Raw genomic sequence first — 16,331 nt, forward strand, 5'->3', positions numbered from 1 at the left:
TACCACCACCGCTGCCATCTACCTCCATATATCCACCACCAATCCGAGTTCTTGTCATATTAGGTTTATTTTCGAGATCCATCTAGATTCCGATTCGTGTTTCCTTGCCGGAGTAGGTTTCGGAAAAAAAAAAGAGTCGGGTAGCCACGCTCCGTTTAGGCCCAAAATTTTTCGAAAACGCATTTTTCGAAAAAATTTCTGGCTATCCTATTTTTAGGTGTTTCTGAGTGTTTTGAGACAGGTGCCATTATAGGAAGTTTTTTTTGACCCGTTTCCAGTTTTTGGGTCCGGGCAGTCAAAAAAAAAAATTGGTCAAAAAAATTTCGTGCCCATCCTGTCAGTTTGAGCTAAGACGAGTTTTGAGACACTCGCCAGTATAGTGATTTTTCGCAAAAAAAAAAGTAGCGCAAAAAAAAAGAGCGCAAAAAAAAAGAGCGAAAAAAAAATTCCAGAGTGTGCTTTTCCCTTGTTTACCTGCCGCGCCGTGATTTTGTTAGTGTTCTAGGCTCGCGTCTCTAGCACAGTCTAGCCTAGGACCAGCACAGTACCGTCATTGAGCGTTTATTCAACTTTGCATCTCTGAATTGATTATTGCTGACCCTTTTTGCTACCATATTATAAGCCTTCCCAGCTCCACATACATCTACGTCGTGCGTTTGACTCTCCCTGGTAATCGCTCTATCCAAGCTTTGAGAGTTTTTGACTACAACGGTTGCCGATCACCGCCTGCTGCTGGGTAAGAACTGGTAAGAATTTGAGATTTGCTTGACGGATTTGTGACACCCACCACCACCACTTGTTCGTAGTCTGTAGGATCATATTCTTGTGTGTTTCTATTACTGCTAACCATGCCAGGATCACAAGCCGACGAGATTGACTGGGAGAATTTATCGAACAAGGAGCTTCATGATAAGTTTTAGCAAATGATGACTGAACAGGTGCAAGATGTGCTGAACAATTTTGAAGAGGCCATGGAGAAGATCACTGGCTTTGAGAAGACGTTCGAAACAAAGCTCGATAACAAGTTTAATGAATTGCTCACGCGTCTTCCACCACCACCACCCGCTGCAGCTAACGCACCTCTCCAACAACAACAACAACAACGACTACCTCCACGTCGCGAAGCAGACCTCCGCCGAGCAAGCCGTGTTCCTCTTGCGTTTGGCCAAACTGTTGGTGCTGCTGTTGATACTTCTGTGGCTCCTGCTGCTGATGCGGAGGAGGAGGATTATGTGGGAGACTATGAGGATGAGGTTGATCAAAATCAACACTACGTGCAGCCACCTGTACCACCACCAGCAGGTCGACCTCAGGTATATATTCGTAATGGTAGGCCTGCACCACCACCTCAGGTACGAGATGATGTCCATATTCCTAAACTGAAATTGAATATTCCACCATTTGAGGGTAGATATGTTCCTGATATATATCTTACTTGGGAGTTAGAAACTGAACAACGATTTACATGTTTACAATATCCTGAGGAGAGACGAGTTGCTGCTGCCGTTTGTGCTTTCACTAGTTTTGCATGTGTATGGTGGTCTGAACATTCTAGATTATATCCTATTCCAACTACTTGGGCTGCTTTGAAAACTGCTATGCGTACGCGTTGGGTTCCACCATATTATCAACGTGAATTGCTTCAAAAATTGCAGCGTTTAAGACAAGGGAAAAATTCTGTAGAAGAATATTATCAGGAATTACAAACTGGCATGATTAGATGTGGTATTGTTGAGGAGAATGAAGCTATGCTTGCACGTTTTCTGGGTGGATTAAATAGAGAGATTCAGACCATTCTAGACTATAAGGAGTATACTAATATCACTCGTTTATTCCATCTTGCTTGTAAAGCAGAACGTGAAGTGCAGGATCGACAAGCATTGGGGCGAACTAACTTTTCTGCAGGCCGACCTTCATCATGGACACCACGTGCATCTTCTACTTCAACTGCACCAGCACCTCCATCCGGTGCCACCTCCAGCCGTGATACAAGAAAACAGGCACAACCACCATTATCTGCCAAGAGCGCACCTGCGGGGCCTGCACAGCGTTCTTCTTCTTCCATGGCATCAACAGGGCACACAAGTGATATTATTTGTCGTCGTTGTAAGGGAGGAGGTCATTAAGCGAGAGAATGCAAATCTCCGCGTGTGATGATTGCTACCGCGGATGGTGGATATGAGTCCGCTAGTGACTATGATGAGGAGACTTTGGCTTTTATTACACGTGAAGAACATGGTGGAGATGATTCTGATCATGAGACGCAATACATGGCTCCTGAAGACGCTGACAGGTATGAATGTTTAGTTGCTCAACGTGTTTTGAGTGTGCAGGTCACACAAGCTGAGCAAAATCAGAGGCACAATTTGTTTCATACCAAGTGATAGAGGCAAAGGTGTCCCGTCTTTCGATGAGATGGTGGATTTCGCTTTGGTGGAAGTCGACTTTGACGATCCGACTACGAACGTGCGAGGACGTCGCGCCTTAGCAATCGCTAAACCAACTCCGAGAGGTTATTGACCACGCCGGAGCACGATCAACCTGACCACGAGGGTCTGTTTCCTGCGAGCAAACGAAGAACAAGCAAGAAACTAAGATTGCAATCTGGATATTGCGAATATAAGATGAAAGCTTTATTGATCAAGGTGGGGTTCTGTGACGCCTTTGTCTGGTCGTTGAACACAAACGAAGTACGCGAAGTTGCAGCTATGGCGAACTTTTAATCTAAACAAAACCCAAAGTCTAAACGATGCCCTAAGGGCTGTATATATGGAGGAAGAGGGGGGGAATTTCGTGGCCCTTGGTGGTGGGGTCCGAAATCAACCCTATCTCTTGTTTCCCCACACATACGGACTCTAAAAATAGCCTATACTTATGTATTTCGAAATTACATGGGCCTGGCCCAATAATAAGGTGACGCAGCACCTAAAATAGCCTCGGGACGAAATTTATGAAGTGGCATCTTGTATATTTCGTCCAAGGCTTCATGCACCCATTATGGTGGCTTCAAAGTCCTGAAATCATCACTTGTAACTCCGTTCTTGTTCCCCTTGCGCATGCCATCATCTCCATGCTTGTTCTTGCTCCAATGTTCATCCTTCTCCAAGCTAGGCCCTTCATTTGTAAGCAAAACAAATGTATCCAATTTAGGCAGCATCATATTCTCATGAACATTAGAATCATTACCAAGAAACGAAAGTACCTGGTAATTTAGTTGGCGTGCACGAGCTCTAGTAATTGGTCCAGTATGTATAGCAGCAGGGGCTGTGGGTGTAACAATTGTATTGATGTCCTCATCATGATGCACGTTTGTTCGGTAACCTTGGGAAGTGCACCTTTTGCACCGACCGAGTATCTTTTCTTGGCTATGTTGTTACTCCACAGGGAATTGAAGTTGATAAAGCCAAGATTGAAGCTATTGAGAGTTGGCCGCAGCCCAAAACGGTCACACAAGTGAGGAGTTTTCTTGGCCTCGCTGGATTCTATAGGCGTTTTGTGAGAGATTTTAGCACCATTGCTGCACCTCTCAATGAGCTTACAAAGAAAGATGTGCCTTTTCTTTGGGGTACCGCACAGGAAGAAGCCTTCACGGTATTGAAAGATAAGTTGACACATGCTCCTTTACTCCAACTTCCTGATTTTAATAAGACTTTTGAGCTTGAATGTGATGCTAGTGGAATTGGATTAGGAGGTGTGTTATTACAAGATGGCAAACCTGTTGCATACTTTTCTGAAAAATTGAGTGGGCCTAGTCTGAATTATTCTACTTATGATAAAGAATTATATGCTCTTGTTCGGACTTTAGAAACATGGCAACATTATTTATGGCCCAAAGAATTTGTTATACATTCTGATCATGAATCATTGAAACATATTAAAAGTCAAGCTAAACTGAATCGTAGACATGCTAAATGGGTTGAATTCATTGAGACTTTCCCTTGTGTCATTAAACACAAGAAGGGAAAAGAAAATGTTATTGCTGATGCTTTGTCTCGTCGCTATACTATGCTTTCACAACTTGACTTCAAAATATTTGGTTTGGAGACCATCAAAGATCAATATGTGCATGATGCTGATTTTAAAGATGTAATGCATAATTGTAAAGAAGGAAGAATGTGGAACAAGTTTGTTGTTAACGATGGATTTGTGTTTCGTGCTAAATGGCTATGCATTCCAGCTAGCTCCGTTCGTCTTTTGTTGTTGCAGGAGGCGCATGGAGGAGGATTAATGGGACACTTTGGCGTGAAGAAGACGGAGGACGTACTTGCTACACATTTCTTTTGGCCAAAGATGAGACGGGATGTTGAGCGTTTTATTGCTCGCTGCACTACATGTCAAAAAGCTAAGTCACGCCTCAATCCTCATGGTTTATATATGCCTTTGCCTGTACCTAGTGTTCCTTGGGAGGATATATCTATGGACTTTGTTTTAGGTTTACCTCGAACAAAGAAGGGGAGGGATAGCATATTTGTTGTCGTGGATAGATTCTCGAAAATGGCACACTTTATACCATGTCATAAAAGCGATGATGCTGTTAATGTTGCTGATTTGTTCTCTCGTGAAATTATTCGCTTGCATGGTGTGCCAAATACTATTGTTTCAGATCGTGATACTAAATTTCTTAGCCACTTTTGGAGATGTTTATGGGCTAAGTTGGGGACTAAACTGCTTTTTAGTACTACTTGTCACCCCCAAACTGATGGACAAACTGAAGTAGTCAATAGAACGTTGTCTACTATGCTTAGGGCTGTTTTGAAGAATAATAAGAAAATGTGGGAGGAATGCTTGCCTCATATTGAATTTGCTTATAATCGTTCATTGCATTCTACTACTAAGATGTGCCCTTTGGAAGTTGTGTATGGTTTCCTACCTCGTGCACCTATTGATTTGTTGCCTCTTCCATCTTCGGAGAAGGTTAATTTTGATGCTAAACAACGTGCTGAATTGATTTTAAAAATGCATGAGTTAACTAAGGAAAACATTGAGCGCATGAATGCTAAATATAAACTTGCTGGAGATAAGGGTAGAAAACATGTTGTGTTTGCACCTGGAGATCTTGTTTGGTTACATTTGCGTAAGGATAGATTTCCTGATTTGCGCAAATCAAAGTTAATGCCACGTGCTGATGGTCCCTTTAAGGTGTTAGAGAAAATAAATGATAATGCATATAAACTTGAGCTGCCTGCAGATTTTGGGGTTAGTCCCACTTTTAACATTGCAGATTTGAAGCCTTATTTGGGTGAGGAAGATGCACTTCCGTCGAGGACGACTTCATTTCAAGAAGGGGAGGATGATGAGGACATCAATACAATTGTTACACCCACAACCCCTGCTGCTATACATACTGGACCAATTACTAGAGCTCGTGCACGCCAACTAAATTACCAGGTACTTTCGTTTCTTGGTAATGATTCTAATGTTCATGAGAATATGATGCTGCCTAAATTGGATACATTTGTTTTGCTTACAAATGAAGGGCCTAGCTTGGAGAAGGATGAACATTGGAGCAAGAACAAGCATGGAGATGATGGCATGCGCAAGGGAAACAAGAACGGAGTTACAAGTGATGATTTCAGGACTTTGAAGCCACCATAATGGGTGCATGAAGCCTTGGACGAAATATACAAGATGCCACTTCATAAATTTCGTCCCGAGGCTATTTTAGGTGCTGCGTCACCTTATTATTGGGCCAGGCCCATATAATTTCGAAATACATAAGTATAGGCTATTTTTAGAGTCCGTATGTGTGGGGAAACAAGAGATAGGGTTGATTTCGGACCCCTCCACCAAGGGCCACGAAATTCCCCCCCTCTTCCTCCATATATACAGCCCTTAGGGCATCGTTTAGACTTTGGGTTTTGTTTAGATTAAAAGTTCGCCATAGCTGCAACTTCGCGTACTTCGTTTGTGTTCAACGACCAGACAAAGGCGTCACAGAACCCCACCTTGATCAATAAAGCTTTCATCTTATATTCGCAATATCCAGATTGCAATCTTAGTTTCTTGCTTGTTCTTCGTTTGCTCGCAGGAAACAGACCCTCGTGGTCAGGTTGATCGTGCTCCGGCGTGGTCAATAACCTCTCGGAGTTGGTTTAGCGATTGCTAAGGCGCGACGTCCTCGCACGTTCGTAGTCGGATCGTCAAAGTCAACTTCCACCAAAGCGATATCCATCATCTCATCGAAAAATCGGGACCCTCGCCTCTATCATCTTGCGATGCAATAGCCGCGTAGCCGGACGCGGACGCGACCGCACAAGCGGTGGCCACGCTGGCGGTCGATGATGGGAGCACCGTCAGCCACGCATCCTACTTGCCGCCGTCCAACGTCCGGCACCGCTGAGGTCGGGGACTCCTCCGAGGATGAGTAGGACATGGGAGGCGGCAGGGCATGGTGTGCCAACTGGCCGGTCCGTATCCCGTGTTCTACTCTTCCTCGCCAGAGACCGCACCTTCACTTCACGGGTCTTGAACCCCGCCACCGTACATAGAGATCACAAATGGAGGACGTCGGTGGCCGCCGTAGAATAGGTTTAGGTTCGGGTTTCTTTTATTTTTCTGTCCTGTAAAAGTTCGAAATGTAATGAAAATTTGCTGTGTTTGCATTAATCTCGGGCCGGTGTATATGAACTTTCACAATAATATACATATTGAATGAGTACTAGCAAGATGCCCGTACGTTGCATGGAAGATCAAGATCTTGTGGAAGAAAAGGATGAACGAGGGAAAGCCTTATCTACAAATGTGGAGAGGAGTGCGGGTAAATTGTCATAGTTTCCTTCCTATCCGTTAGATATAGATCGGACGACCTATATTGCAGGATGACAGGCACACCATCATCACCAACTCTGCTTTTTATTGAACCGAGACAAATCTAACATGCGAAGTAAAATAAACACATAGGGTCTACACATACACAAATTATCTTAGGCACTCCAATAGTACGTCCACTACACATTCACGCATTTCACATCTTTCTACATCTACGGGAACTTACGAAAGGGTTAACGTAAATTGCCTCTCTCTCTCCTCCCCTGATTTTCATGGTGGTGGGCCCCTCCCTCCCCAATCTACAATCAACAGCTCACACGTTTCACATTACGTTAATAACGTAACTGGGATTATGCAGGTGTAGCATTACTCGTCCTAAAAAACCCAACTAAGCCAACCTCCCAGCATATCGCGCGGGAAAAGACCCGGCCGTGCCGTTTTAGTCGGGATTACCGGATTACTAGTAGTAGTATCGATGGATCGCGCGAAGCAACAATTTTTTTTTGAGGGGGCGAAGCACCTAGTTTAAAAGCAAAAAAAGGCGGTACACTCACAGCACTCCTGTCGCGGTCGCATTGCACCCCACACACGTTCGGTCCTGCACACGGCTCACGCAAACGGAACACGCTTCGGCTTGCCTCTTCACTGACACGTGGGACTGCACTTGGAGAAAACGACCATGAGCCAAACTCCCCCCGCCCACCGCGCGAAAATCCTTCCCCCCCACACCCAAAAATTCCCCCCAAATCCGATTTAACCGCCCTTCGGTCAACTAGCCAATACTATTACCCAAACCCCCCTCCCCCTGTCCCCCTCCACTCCATTCGCTCTGCCAAAGCCGCCCTCCATGCCGCGCCGATACGTCGGCGCCGCGGTTCGGCGATCCTCTCGCTCCCACAGTATGCTCTCGTAGACTGCCGTCCTTTAGCCGTGCTGCCACCTCCGGCTATGTTCTGGGGGAGGCACACGATGGTCAGTGCCGCCACCGCTGGCGATGTTCGTGTGGATACGCACGGCGGTCAGCTTCTCCACGGTACGCGCATTCTAGACTAAGGCCCCGTTCATGTCGGTGTAGCATTGAATGTTAGCTGATAGACACTGTTAATCTCACTGTTTGCCGAAGTAGTTTACTGTCAATATGCTCTGCTTAAGAAGCTTCCTTGCCCTATTCTGCACTCAATCTGCTTAGCTGAGATGGCATGCCAAGGCCGATTAGTTGCTAAAATATACTGCCATATATTTATTGTGACGTAGATTGCCATGGTCTAGTAGCCAATCTGTTAGGTGAAAAGCTCTACACTGTTTTATACTCGATCTTTGTTGCTGCGATGACCTTCGATAGTTTGATGGCTATGTGCTCGGCCTCATTGACCGCTGAAATAGCCCCCATAATAAGCTGTCAGTATTCTCAGCTATGGTCACCTTTCTTCAGTGAAGACATCTGAGCGGATGACCAACAAATCATTTGATGCGATGTTGGCTGCTTTCCGCAAATCTTTCGCAGATGCATCTGAGCTCCACACACCTACAGTAAAATGAAGAATTTCTTTCGTGTAGTTGGAATTGGATATGATATGATACATGTTTGTAAGAATAATTGTGTTCTGTTCCGGAAGGATTATGCCAAATTAAGTGAATGCCCGAAATGCAAATCGTCAAGATGGAAAGATGGCGATGTTGTGAAGAGGATTCCTCATAATTTTCTGAGAGATTTTCCAATTACACCAAGATTGCAGAGGTTGTGTCATGGTGCTGAAACGAGAGAGGATGTACCGTGGCATTCTAGGAACCAGGAGTACAGAGATCAGAATGTAATGAGCCATCCATCTCATGGTAATGAGTGGAAAAGCTTCAATGATAAACACAAAGAGTTTGCTGCTGACCCGAGAAACATTAGACTTGGCTTAGCTTCAGATGGATTTAACCCATTTGGCCACCAGAGCACCACATATAGCATGTGGCCAGTGCTTGTTATCCCTTACAACATGCCTCCAAATGTCTGATCCAAAGAATCAAACTACATGATGGCCTTGCTCATCCCAGGTCCAAAAAGTCCTGGAAAGGATTTTGATTTGTTCATGGAGCCTCTTGTGGAGGAACTTCAACAGCTATGGAAGGGTGTTCTCACTCGAGACCTATATAGCAGCCCACCAGCTGATTTCTTTCTGCGTGCTGTTGTAATTTGGTGCATCCATGATTATCCGGCTTTGGGCACTATGTCAGGGCGAACGACACATGGTTACAATGCATGTGTTCGCTGTGACAGGAATCCGCTGTCATACGCAATACTTAGCAAGATCTGTTACATTGGACACTGTCGTTTCCTTGCCAAGGACAAGCCGCATCCTAGAAAATACCGAAGACATATGTTTAATGCAAAGCATGAAAATCGTGATGCGCCAAAGAGGCTCACCGCCGATGAGTTGCAAGTGGAATTAGAGAAGGTCAGGCATATTACACCAGGAAACCATCCTGGTAATGGTAGCGCGAAAAGGAAGCGTGCCACGGTAAAAGAGAGGTTATTGTTTACCCGCAGGTCCACTTTGTGGGACTTGGAGTATTGGAAAGATTTGGATCTGCGGCATAATCTTGATGTGATGCAGATCGAGAAAAACATATGTGACAGCATTATCGGCACACTTCTTAACATTGAAGGCAAGACGAAAGATACCTTAAAATCTAGGATTGATTTGACACACCTTATCAGAAAGGATTTGCAGGTGCAAGATGAAGGGGGATATGGCACCAGCTGTGTACGTCTTGGACAAGGTAAAAAGAAAAGAATTCTGCGAGGTCCTGTCACGTGTGAGATTCTCACATGGATTTGCTTCCAACCCTGAAAGGAGAGTCAGTGCAGATGGAAACAAGGTACAAGGGTTGAAAACTCATGACTGCCACGTCCTACTTCAAAGGTTTTACCTGTTATCCTTAGAGGATTGGGCCGCCCTGACTTATACAGAGCAGTTGTAGAGTTGGGACAATTCTTCAGGGAACTCTGCAGTAGAAATATCATGATAGATGCTTTGGAGCGTCTTAGAGACAAGATACCAACTATCCTATGCGACCTTGAGAAGATATATCCTCCGGCCTTCTTTGATGTGATGGTGCATTTGGCTATTCATCTATCTGATGAGGCACTACTTAGAGGTCCAATACAGTATGGCTAGATGTACCCTATTGAAAGGCGGCTAGGCACTTTCAAGGGCTATGTTAGGAACAGAGCTAGACCCGAGGGTTCCATTGCAGAGGCCTACATTGCTACAGAAGCGTTGACATTCTGCTCAAAATATATTGAAACAGCTGATTAGCTTAGCAAAGAGGTGGGTGAAGACAATCCTGGGCTCAATGTTTTCGATTATTCTGTTCGAGTTATAGGGAAGAGTCGACAAGAGGACAAACCTAAAGATTTGGACAAAATGGTTTGGTATGTGTTGAATAACTGTCTTGAGATACTGCCTTATATCAAGTAAGTGCAGTACTGCAGCTTATACATCGTAATCTACTAAACTTGCAGCACATTCTTATATATTTAGATGTTTGACGTGATCACTATGTTGTGCAGCATCTACAAAGAGGAGTTACTGCCGCAAAATCCAGGAAACATTGGCAAACTGGTTATGGCAGGATTTGCGAAATGGTTCAAGAACCATGTAAGCTTTTGAAGTGCACTGTCAGTTTTTTTAATATATTGAGTACATAAGATGATCAGCTTGTCTATTTTCTAACCATAGGTTAAGAAGATGCGGGAGAATGGGCAGGCAGTTGATGATGCCCTTTAGTCACTAGCAATGGGTCCTGATACTCGGGTAAGACATTATGAATCTTGCGTTGTTGGAGATGTGCGCTACAACACCCTTGCACGAGACGAAGGCAGGAAGACACAAAACAGTGCCATCATGAGCACGGATACGTATGGCAAAGAGACAACTGAAATGTATGCTAACATAACAGACATTGTTCAGTTGCAGTATATCTCCAGTTTCGAGGATCATCGGTGTGTGGTTCTGTTGTACTGTCATTGGTATAACCTGTTTTCCAGGATCGCAAAACCCAGAGCTGATGATTATTTCAAATCCATCAATGTCAAGGCGGCGTACTAGACCAATGAGCCTTTTATTTTGGCAAATCAAGCAACATAGATATTTTTCTTGGAAGACAAATTTGCACGTAGCGATGACTAGAGAGTATTGCAAAGGTTTGAGCAAAGGAATTCGTTTAATGAAGTTGCACAACAAGATGATGCTTACACTGCTCCTGATGTACAAGATAACACAGATGTTCCTAATATCTTTGAGAACCATCATGTCAATGACGCCGGTGAAAAGATTGCCTATCGTGCTGTGGACATACAAGAGTTGATCAAGAAGAAGCCAACGTTCGAGGACGTTGAGGACGAAGAAGAAGATGACACCATGGGGAATTACGATTCAGACTGATGCACATGGCGAAGATGTTGACGCTGCTACTGTGGATGATGATTACATTGCTTTTGTCGTATTTGCCTGTCAGAAGACGTTTTTTAGTCTACTATGTGAAATTGTGTTTGCTATGACAACTAAAACCTGATGAACATGTTGTTTAGTATTTTGCTGTGAGAACATCACTTGTTATGTATGCTGATTTGTGTTTGGTGATTGTATGACAACTAAAACATAATGACATTGTTGTTTAGTTGTACTCATATTTGGCTGTGAAACTTGAATTTGATGACATAGTTTGCTGTTGGACTGCAATTTGCTCGACGTCTTCAAATGAGAACAAAGCTGACCCGACAGGGCCTCTGCTATTTATTTATTTATATGAGCAAAAGGGGATACCCCCTGATTTCCGTTAATAGAAATCATTAGATGTTCACAACACTACACCCAGCCTGCTACACAGGTTTCATTCATTACTAGTTTCAGCAAAGTGCTCATGTTGTAGCCACTGAATACATCACGAGTGCTACATACACTGCAAATAAAGAGACAATCATCCTACAGAGCACATCGATTTTGCCCATTATCTTCACAAACTCTTTCATCTCCTCATTGCTGTCAAGGCCGTTCAGCAGCTGTTGCTTGGCCATGATCAGAGGAACTGCATCTTTGACCTTCTGCTCTGCATCTTCCTCTTCTGTCGTTCCTTCAGTTACTTGTCCAACACCCCAACCTGCTGGTATTGGGATTCCTCGGCTAACCAAATAATCAGCGTAGTTGCATTCCCCCACATCAGCAACTTCCCAGAAATACAAATCACACGAATCTTCCCTTTTCTGCACGAATCAAATTGGAAGATCATCAACCAAACTATTAAAAAAATCAGCAACTGAAAGCAGCAGAACAACACTTAAACATATTATTACCCCTTGATTCGGGAATTTGTAGAAGACTCGGCCAGGGTTGCGGATTGTGGTTGAGACGCGACGGATGACATTGCGTGATTTGCAGCAGTGGCACCACACCAACAACAGCGGGTTGCCATGAGCAATCGGCTGCGGTGCGCGTGCCGGTGGGGGTGTGATGAGACCCACATGCTATGGTACGGGTGGCGACTTGGCGCATATCTGGTTGTTGCCTGCTGAAGAGCAGCTGGACGAGCAGCCAGCGGACATGGTTGCTGCGGCCAGAGCTTCTGATGCTAGGCAGAGTAAGTAGAGAAGAGGAGAAGCGAACATTGGATATGTCAGTTTCATTACTTGCAGAGTAGCATAGCACCATATATAGTCATAGTCCAGGTTTGGATTCGAACCAGCTATAGGAGCACGTCTTTCTTTTTTCTAAAACTCGGCAACGTCTCTTTACTGGTACACTAGCTTGTTCTGTACGCCTTCCCAAGTCTTTGATTTTCTTTCCCTTTTTGCAAGGAAGGAAGGAGGACAAAATTGAGAGTTCCTCGGACTCGAACCCAAGACCTCTCGGTTGAAAACCAAGGGCGCTAGTCACTTATGTGGCGAACATTCCCTGTGAGGAGGACGGCAGACGAACGCATTTTCCTTGCAGTTTTCTTCCTATATATAAAAAAGCATGCTACTTGGTGTCCGCTTAGTCAACAAACAATTGTGCCAACCTTGACCGTTGGATTGACATTCAACATCTGTCGCGTTTCTTCAGTCTCTTCTTCCTCGAGCCGCCAAAGCCAAACCAGCGCCGGCGGGACCGCCTGCTCCCGCCTCCCACGGCTGGCTGTGATCTTCCCCCGCTCCTGTTCGTTCCTGTCCGAGGACTCACCGTCGTCCTCCGCCTTGGTTCCCTTGCCGCGGCGCTGCCCTCCGGTGTTGTCAACATGGTCAACAACCGAGAGGAATAAGGAGATGACTAGACATGGTGAGGATGACAGTAGGGACCCAGCAGTGTGTGCAGTAATTTTATTTTTCAGGATGGAGAAGGGTATCAACTGGGTTGTGCGGGACCCGTGGCCCGTCTAGCCCAGGCTTTTATTTCATATGTTTAGCACATGACCAGCCCAGTTTTTTTTCCTTTCTGGAAATGGCTAGCCAGCTATTTTGTTTTTTGCAGAATAACCAACGTAGGCCTACTTGCTCTTCTACGCCCTGCTGGGCCGGAAATCTATCAAGACGAGGAGGGATGCATTTTGCCCAGAAAATGGGCTATAAGTAATAAGAAATGGGCTATAAGTAATAATAAATGGGCTGTAAAATGAAAAAATACAGCAAACAGGCAATTAGTTCCAAAATACTATTTTCTTTTGGATTTTGATATTTTAAATTTCATTGTTTTTGTGCGGATAAAATTTCATTGAATTTAAATTAAGGTATATTTAGATTTAAAATTAATTTGAATCTGGATAGAAATTTTGGGTTGTATACTGTTTGGGACAGATTTGGAGGATGACTTGTGGGTCTACTAGGTTGACGTGTACTTTGGATTTGTCAACTTAGTCCACAAACAATTCTAGCAGCACTTACCGTTGGATGTTAATCCAACGGCCGTGATGCTTCTTCAATATCTGATCTTCTTGCTCCAGCCGCCCAAACCAGCTCCGGTGGGACTGCCTGCTCCCGCCTCTCGTGGCCGGCTGTGCTGCCGCATAGGCCGCACCGCCTCACCCTACTTCATTGCTGGCCAGGCCATTCCTCTACTCACCCACACCTCCTGTTATTTTCCAGCGACGACAGCCGAACCAGTAAACCCTCGTACTCCCCACCGCGTGGGCAACCATTGCCGAGTCTTCCCCGGCTCCGTGTCGTTCCCTTCCTAGGCCTCGCCGTCGTCCACCGCCATGGTGCTCTCGGCGCGGCCTGGTCAACATGGTCAACAAACGACATCCATCGGTCGTGGACTATACGCGCAAAATAATGATTCCTCCACCTGACAGCTGGGACCCACCGGAAGGGCCTCTGTATTTCGCAAAAAAAAAAAAGTTCCCCCCGCTGACATGTCGGACCCACCAGCTATATCTTCGCACGCAAGGAAGTGCCTCCTTATTACGCAAAAAAAAATGAATACCCCCTGCTAGCTGGGACACACCATAGTGGGAGGATGACTTGTGGGCCAACTAAGTTGACGGGGACGGAGGGCTTTGTCAACTTGGTCAATATGAACGATTCTAGCTCTAGTGACCGTACGATGTCCATCGAACGACCGTACTGCTTCTTCAACCTCTGTCTTCTTGCTCCAGCCGCCCAAAGCAGCGCCGGTCGTGCCGCATGCTCCTGTCTCCCGTGGCCGGCTGTGCTGCCGCGAAGGCCTCACCGCCCCCTACTATTCCCACCGCTGGCCAGGCCCTGCGGCAACAGAAGCCTCACACCGCAGCCGAACCAGTGAACCCTCGTACTCCTCTCCGCGCGGGCTTCCACTACCGCGTCTTCCCCGGCTCCGTGTCATCCCCTTCCTAGGCCTCGCCGTCGTCCACCGTCGTGGTGCTCTCGGCGTAGCCTGGTCAACGTGGTCAAGGAACGACTTCCATGGGACGTGGACTGTACGTGGAGAGGCTGACAGCTGGGTCCACGGCCGCAGCAAGGAAGTGCCTCCTTATTGAGCGGAAAATAATGATTCCTCCACCTGACAGCTGGGACCCACTGGACGGGCCACTGTATTTCGCAGAAAAAACGTTTCCCCCCGACTGCTGGGACCCACCAGCTTCATATTCGCACGCAAGGAAGTGCGTCCGGGAGAAAAAGAAAACAATTCGCCCCCCTGACTGCTGGGACCCACCAGCTACACCTTCGCATGCAAGGAAGTGCGTTCGGGCAAAAAAAAATGATTTGCCCCCTGACTACTGGGACCCACCGGCTACATCTTCGCACGCAAGGAAGTGCGTCCGGGCAAAAAAATGATTCGCCCTCCTGACTGCTGGGACCCACCAGCTACATCTTCGCACGCAAGGAAGTGCCTGACAGTCGGGACCCACCTGGTCGAAGCGTACGTAGCGTTGTCATTCTGGTCGCGAACGTGTACGTACATATATAGTGGTGGATGTAGAGGCGCGCAAGTGTCGTAGTAGAGGCGCGCACGTAGCATGTACATGCACGTACAATGTCCAGGGTGCAAGAAAGGAAATACGACCACGTATGTGTACATACGGGCGGGGTCTCGAACGCCTACTCGCGCATACGTACGGCGAGGGCTCGTGTTCATGGGGAGGCAACAGAATGCGTCGTGTTCATCGGGAGGCAACAGAACGCGTGGGAGCCAACCGGCTGGGTCAGAACGGAATGCATGGTCGTGTTCATCGGGAGGGCTTGGATGGAACATGCGATAGAAACGAGGCCTGGCGTACCACAGAACGGAGGAAACAGACCTCCTACATTCGGAACGGGGTCTTGTTGATCAGGAGGGGTGTGGCGTACCGCAAAATGGAGGAAACGGACCTCCTACAGTTGAAACGGGGGTCCTGTTGATCGGGAGGGGTGTGGCGTACCGCAAAACGGAGGAAACGAACCTCCTACGGTCGAAACGAGGGTCCTGTTGATCAAGAGGGGTGTGGCGTACCGCAAAACGGGACTCCACGGGATATTGTTCATCTCCACCGTCGACCTCCTCCAGCCTCCACGGGCTACCGTCGACCTCCTCCAGCCTCCACAGGCTCCTGTTCATCCAGCCTCCACCACACGCTACTCCACCGGCTACTGTTCAACCACCCCTCCACCATCTACTGTTCATCCAGCCCTCCACACCACGGGTCCTGTTCAACCACCCCTCCACCATCTACTGTTCATCCAGCCCTCCACACCACAGGTCCTGTTCAACCACCCCTCCACGGGCACCCCTCTACCGTCTACTGTTCATCCATCCCTCCACCACACCACGGGGTCCTGTTCATCCAGAGGCAATGCCACCGCTCACTGTTCATCCAAACCCCCTTGCAACACTCACTATTCATCCGAGAGGCAGCATCGATCGGCTTCAGTTAGCAGCAGTAGTGAAGGAATCGCTCGATTGGGTTCAGTTAACAGCCATCGATCGATCGCTCGGGTTCAGTAACGCGTAGCCTGCAGTGCAATCGCTCGGGTTTAGTTAGAGCCCAACGCCTCGCTTGGGTTCAGTTAGAGTCAATGCCTCGCACACGCGCATACGTGTACGAGAGAAACGCGCATCGCTCGGCCCTGACCTCCCACCGTA

This window comes from Triticum dicoccoides, chromosome 5B (assembly GCF_002162155.2).
Source record: "Triticum dicoccoides isolate Atlit2015 ecotype Zavitan chromosome 5B, WEW_v2.0, whole genome shotgun sequence".
Classification (NCBI taxonomy): domain Eukaryota; kingdom Viridiplantae; phylum Streptophyta; class Magnoliopsida; order Poales; family Poaceae; genus Triticum; species Triticum dicoccoides.